Source organism: Malus domestica, chromosome 07, assembly GCF_042453785.1.
Source record: "Malus domestica chromosome 07, GDT2T_hap1".
In the NCBI taxonomy this organism is placed as follows: Eukaryota; Viridiplantae; Streptophyta; class Magnoliopsida; order Rosales; family Rosaceae; genus Malus; species Malus domestica.
Genome location: NC_091667.1, coordinates 12,220,794 through 12,227,861, shown reverse-complemented (window position 1 = coordinate 12,227,861; position 7,068 = coordinate 12,220,794). Strand labels below are relative to the sequence as shown.

Sequence of the window (7,068 nt, the reverse complement as noted above, 5' to 3'; positions counted from 1 at the left end):
AGAACTAATAATAAATTTTTTGTTGTGAAATTGACTGTGGGTGCAGTGGAATAAATGAAACAAGACACAAAATTTACGAGGTTCCTCTACAGTCAGTGTGACTGGAGTATGTCCTCAGGGCAGCAGAGGTGCTTTCATTATAATTTGAAATAATAGGAGTACAAAGATAACTCTCTCTATTATCTCCTCTCATCTTCCTCTATTTTCTCTCTTCCTCTTCCTTCCTTCCTCTCTTTCTTTCTTTCTTTTCATTCTTATCTTTCTCGTGAACTCCACCACCAATTATGAAACTCTCCTCTTTTGTTGTGTTCCATAGTGTTGTTTTTATAGAAGTAAATCACATGCTAAATAGTGGAAGGGCAACTTGCCCATTATTTGAGTGGACATCCATTTCTACAACACTCCCCCTTGGATGGCCACAAGTCTTCGATTGACTCGTTAAAATCTTGATCTGTTTTGGATGCTCCCCTGATGAGTATCTCCCCCTGATTTCAAATCATTTAGGTTGATCGTTGATCATTCTGCTTTAGTCTCTTAGTAAGAAGAGTTGCTGAAATAGTTGCTTTACTTGTTGTTAACTTTCCACAGGCTTGTTCTTGAGTTGGGTTGGAGGGCCTTCTGCTAGACGTGCACCAAAGGTCTGAATTTACTTCTTTATCTGGAGCGGAATTTGATTCAAGGATGGTGGACATTTGATCTTGAATCGGACTTGTGATTTCTTCAAGGACTTCGAGGCTTGATCTTGAATGAAGTTGTACCGTGAAGAGCTTCACTTGACAAGTGATCTTCGGCTTTCTCGGGGATGAATCAGCACATGTTTGTTGCGCTTGTCTCCACATGCTTCAATGTATCATTTTCACTTGCCTTACTTGCTCCCCTTGCTTAAGTAGTATTTTCCTTGGTTTTCTCCTATGCATGTGTGGCATCTTCTCCTGCAGTATTTGCCTTCTGATGCAGGAGTGGAATGCAACCCTTGCTTTTGGATGGTTCGTCACTTCTTGGTGACTGGAGACCCAGCTCCAACCGTTGAAGATGACTACTCGAGAGCAATACTAGGTAAGCAATCAGAAAAGGTTCCAGGCAGTCGGTTCCTTACTGGGAGTTTGAGTGGAGGTTCCGACATATTGATTTCTTTATCCTTGTCTTTGCAGGCAAGAACAAGGACAAAGGAAAGGACAGGGAGATTGCATGATATGAGATAATCTTGCTCTGGTCCCTGAAGATATGTGATAATCTTGCTCTGGTGTGACATGTTTGAAGAGGTATTCTCGGAGAGGAAGAAGACTGAGTATTTCGAGATGCTATGTTGAAGATGCATTCTCGGAGATGAGGAAGAGTTAGGTATTCTTGCAGTGTTGCGAGTCTGCCTTGTTATGGAGAACAGATGTTGACATATATATAGAGATTTCTCAATAGCAAGTGGTGGTGCTGTGCTTTTACTCTTGTCAGCAACTGTGGTGTAAATAGAACAGTAAGATTTACGCGTTTTCAACTTTGTCAGAGATCTTTGACAAAGTTGCACGCGATATCTGAAAAGCTGAGATTACGTCTGAAAAATGCCAACGAATTTTATTCAGGAAAATCTGGCTTTTGAAATTCGGAGAGTGGTGCATCTTCGATCTCTGAATGAGTGGCTCTGTTGCCTCTTCTTTTATAAAGACATCAATTGTGTTCAAGAGTATGCTCAGAAAGTTGCTGCCTGTAGAAATTTCCCCTATCTTGCACCTTTGAAATTTTATTTGACCTCTGTTTTTCCTTCATCATTTCTGAAAAATGACTTGCCCATCTAACATTTGCTTAGATTTGAGTCTTAGGAGTGATACAGACGAGCAGCGTCAGGATAATATATGGCGCCCGTCCTTCTTATCTTCTAATGGTCCTCTTACGGTTGGGGACTCTGTGATGAAGAATAACATAACCGCTACTGTGGTAGCTAGGAATCTTCTTACTCCAAGGGATAACAAGATCCTTTCAGAACGGTCTGAAAAGTCGACCGTTCAAGACTCATTGGCTCTCAGTGTTCAGTGTGCTGGCTCTGTGTCCAATATGGGCCAACGCCTACTTGCTCAAACTCGCCAAGTTGAATCATTGATGGCGGAGGTGGCAAGTCTTAAACAAGAGATCAGAGGGCTCAAGCACGAGAATCGGGTGTTACACGTGCTTGCAAATAATTACTCTACGAGCATGAAAAGAAAGCTCGTCCAACTGCAGGAATCTGAAAGTCGGATTCAAAGTGATCACCAGAGGTTCGTTGCTAGATTCCGAAAGCAACTGATGCCTTCCCCTTCTGGTGTTTTGCTAAGTACTGGGGTGCCACATGATCAATCTCCAGTGCCTCCCCCTTCTGGGGTACTTCCGAGTACTGAGGCTTCACATGAGCAACCTTTGTGAAGGCTACATCCTGTTTGTTTGTTTTAACTCATGTGTATGTATATATCTGTAATTTCTTGGAGATATAAATAAGCTTTATTTCATTCAATGTATTGTGCCAAATACAATAAAGCATATACTTCACTAAGATGTGGTACTTCTGGACCAAATATTAATTTATCTTTACCCTCACGAAGATAAATGATTATTCTTAGTGTCTTCATCATATGAGTATTCAACTCATAATCTTCAATCCATATGGTTCTTTTAATATCATAAATATCATGGATAAGATTCGTGTTGGTAGATTGTTCGATCTGCAGCTCGAGACAATAATTCCTTCAACACTTTATAATTTTTCTAGACTCTTCAGGAGTCCCAATTTAATATCATCAACTCTTCAAGAGTTCTAATTTAATGTCATTGACTCTTGCAAGAGATTTTAGTATGTTGCAACAATATCATAATGATAGTACTCACTAAGGCAATTTATATCATCCATTGGTATTGAGTACATATTTTATGTTTTACCCTTCAGAGGCTTACTTCAAGCAATTTGAATCCTTTAAGGGTTTTCTACACTTCATGACACATTTTCCTTGGAATTTATACAGAGCAACTTGCTCCCATGTATAATTGAGGGATTTGCTTATGGAGATATGATGTGGGTGGCTCACAACCCTTCGTATATAATTCTCCATTCATATGAACTCGTTTACAACCTTGTGTCATATCATGTGAGTGTATTTCACTGTATTACAAATGCCCAATGTAACCTTCTTGGTTCAACATCTTTTGGCTATTTGTATTACATTCAAATATATAGGTCCATTTTCCCACGTTCTTACAAAATTGTAATGGAATTGCCTTTCTCCATCTTTGTTTTTTGTTGAAAAGAACGAGACTCAATATCAACACAGCTCATTGATGATTTTAGTAGCTACTTGTAAAAACCAAAATTACCATTGGTTATCATCAATCTATGATCCCAAATTCTCATGTGCATGCACATGCATAAAAGCTTTTTATTTCTTTGGATATCCATTGCCTCTTCAAGGGCATTACATTATCTCTTCCAGGATAGTCGTAATTTAGAGAATGCGGATCATAACCTCTTCCTGAGCGTTATAGAGCTTGGATCTTAATCTCCACTTCCGAGAGTTGAGTCATTGGAACCTATACGTCTATCATTCTTCATGCATGAGACATCAACATTCCCATGTCCACAGATTGTCCTTTCTGGGATGTGTATCCATGTGGCAATTGTCATGCTTCTGGCATGCAACAGTTATGCTTCGAGAATGCAATAGTTCAGTAATGCGATATTCTTCTTCTTTTGAAGGATTGAACCTTTTTTTTTTAGTCTAAGGGTTTGTCACACTTCAGGCGTGCAACAGATAACTCATTTACTGCCTCATTATTTTGTCCAAACAGAGACATCAATTTTTGTAGGCACATTTGCAACAAGTATATGTGATTTCATCACTTTTGTTGCATCATTAAATGCATTTGGCATTTGATTCACACATCATTGCATCATTTAATTATTCTTACTTCATTTGATTACTTCATGAATCAAAATAAAATAAATTCTCTTCGTTCTTCTGGAACGATCCTTTCTCGTCATTCTTCTGGAATGATATTTTCTCATTGTTCTTTTGGAACGATATTTTCTCCCCCTAACAGCGGAAAAAATGTCTTATCAAAATGACAGTCCGTAAACCAAGCGGTAAATATATCCCCAGTCAAGGGTTCTAAATATTGAATGATAGATGATGTTCAACATCAATGCCCATTTCAGTACGTTGTGGCAGTGCAATAGGCACATAGATAACACAACCAAAAACTCGTAAATGTATAATGTTTGGCTAGTTCCCAAACACGAGTTGTACTGAGCAATATGGATGGTTGGAAACTGGTCTCATCCGAACTTAATAATGCGTCATGTAAAATGACATGTCCCCATGTAGAAAACTGGTAATTTCGTTTTCATGAGCAGAGCGCGGGTAATCAATTTCATCCGCTTAATAAATGCTTCTGCTAAACCATTTTAAGTATGGACATAAGGAACTTCTGGTCCTTATTAAATAGTCTATGGACTGAGACTTTTATGACCTTTATTATAACTAAGTTGAGGCACTGTGGCACTTCAAACTTAAGGTACTTATCAAGAAACTTCATGTCCGATCTTGAGGATCTAGGGACTTCATGTTTGATCTTTTTGCATGATGGAACTTCGGGTCCTATCATTTTATGTGATGAGGATCAAGAAACTGCAGGTTCTGATCTAATCAAGGAACTCTGGTCCTTGTTATACTCATCGTAACAAAAGATAAGTACAATAAATAAATTAAAGCAATAGGCAGTAATTCCAGCCATAGTAAATAAATTGAACAATAAATAAATTAAAGCTTATGACAAGGGCTTTAATTCAGCACCATTCACATAAATCAAAACTTAAAGCAGTAGGCGGTAAAACCGTCCATGATAAATAAATTGCTGTAAAGTAAATAAAGCTTGTGACAAGGGCTTTAATTCAGCACCATTCACATAAATATCAAAGCTTTAAAGCAAAGGGTAATAATTCTACCCACTGTAAATAAATTACTTTAAATAAATAGAACTTGTGAAAGTGTTTTAAGCCAACACCATTCATATAAATAAATATATACATATTTTCTCCTTTCTTTTCAGATGGTGTAACACCATCCAAAAACCTTTACCTTTATTTTATTTTTATTATTTTCTTATTCAACCACATTCTACACCATTCCAAAAAACATTGCCTTTTTCTTTCATTTTTTACATGGTGCAACGCACCTTTCCAAATCATTGGCCCCATTTCCTTTTTAATTTTATTTATTTATTTCTTGCTTTTTCAAATGGTATCATACATTATTTCCTTTTTCAGATTGTGCCATGCATATTCCATAATCTTCCCCCTTTTCTTTGTCTGTCTCTACCAGTCTCGAAACCCAGTATCAGCTGGGTTGTTGTGGAGGTCACACAAAACCAATTCAATCCAAAAAGGCTACCAGATACTGACGTTGTTCTCGCATGGCCCAAAGAACATGGCATCGCAAAGCAAGAATCTCTCCACAGAGACATAGATGACAGTGAGGTTGACGGAGGCACAAGAGAGGGAGGCCTGTGTGGAGTCAGTCATGCCATCACCATCTCAGACAACTGAGGATTCATGGAGGTCCTCGAGATCCATTGAGAACGACACGATCTGGGTTTCCAAGTCTAATGAGATTCTTCTGGATCTCTGGAAACCAGTTGTCAGGTACGAGTTTTCTTATCTCGTGACGACTTCAGGTCGTTGGAAATTTCAATTCGCACCGGAATTCGGTGGGGCGTTTCTGGCGCGGTGGGAGAAATGAAAAATGGACATACCTTTGCTTGTTTTGCTGCACCTTTGTTTGTCTGTAAGATCTCTCCATCTTTCTTGTCCACGAGAGAAAAATAGATTGCAGGTCTAGCAGGGATAAAGATTAGCACATCAATAGTTAGAGTGATAAAAGAAAAGTGATAAAAGAAAGGTTGATGGAATTTTGACAAGATGATCTTCCCTGTTTGACATGTCTGGCTTGCCGTCTCTACTCTGTGAGATTTTAGCTGACCGAGGTGAGAGGTAGATAATGCTTCACCGGATTTATGGTGTTGTGCTTTCCATTGACATGAGAGATTTTCGTGCTGATAACGTGTTGTGAAATTGACTGTGGATGCAGTGGAATAAATGAAACAAGACACAAAATTTACGAGGTTCCTCTACAGTCAGTGTGACTGGAGTACGTCCTCGGGGCAGCAGAGGTGCTTTCATTATAATTTGAAATAATAGGAGTACAAAGATAACTCTCTCTATTATCTCCTCTCATCTTCCTCTATTTTCTCTCTTCCTCTTCCTTCTCTCTCTTCCTCTTCCTTCCTTCCTCTCTTTCTTTCTTTCTTTTCATTCCTATCTTTCCCGTGAACTCCACCACCAATTATGAAACTCTCCTCTTTTGTTGTGTTCCATAGTGTTGTTTTTATAGAAGTAAATCACATGCTAAATAGTGGAAGGGCAACTTGCCCATTATTTGAGTGGACATCCATTTCTACAACATTTTTATAGATATGGATTAAATAATAAATATAATTTTAAGTTTCTTGATAATCTTGTTTTTAGTCCGATGTTACACCAAATGCTTCACTAAATCAATCCAGTTTAGTCTATTCTAAGTCAGTCCAGCTTAGTCTCTGAAGCTAGTTCGATTAGAGATAGTCTGTTACACAAACGCACCCTAGAAGGGTGTTTGTTGGTTTCATTAGGATTCACTGGACTAGACTGGTAAGCCAATCCGTGTTTGGTGCGAAAAGGGATTGAGTTTAATGAGACTAAGTCGGACTCATGCCGACTAAGTCCTTCGCTAGCTGATCTTAGCTAAGCCCCCCAAAAACTACGGGATTGTTAATCTCGTCCCTAGCACCAACGTCCCGCGAACCCAGTCACCAAAATCCAGCCTTTTTGCCAATCTCCATCGTCCTGTGAACCTAACCCCCTATTTGCTTCTCGACAAACCCATTACCCAGATATACCGACGAACCCACAACCCAGATTTCCCGACGAACCGACAAAAGAACACTTGATCGATATGCAGAAATGGGTTCTCCATTTTAGTCGATTAAATTGGAATTAGACCCAAAAACAGAGATAAC

At 38.8% G+C, this 7,068-nt stretch overlaps 1 long non-coding RNA gene across 1 annotated transcript; it reads right to left on the bottom strand.

Moving 5' to 3' along the window:
• Positions 1-4,858: 4,858 nt before the first annotated feature.
• Positions 4,859-6,318, bottom strand: LOC114827527 (uncharacterized). The gene is made up of 2 exons (XR_003776604.2): positions 5,767-6,318; positions 4,859-5,638 (listed from the first exon to the last, which is right to left on the bottom strand). It is a non-coding gene; the product is annotated as an uncharacterized lncRNA (long non-coding RNA).
• Positions 6,319-7,068: the final 750 nt, after the last annotated feature.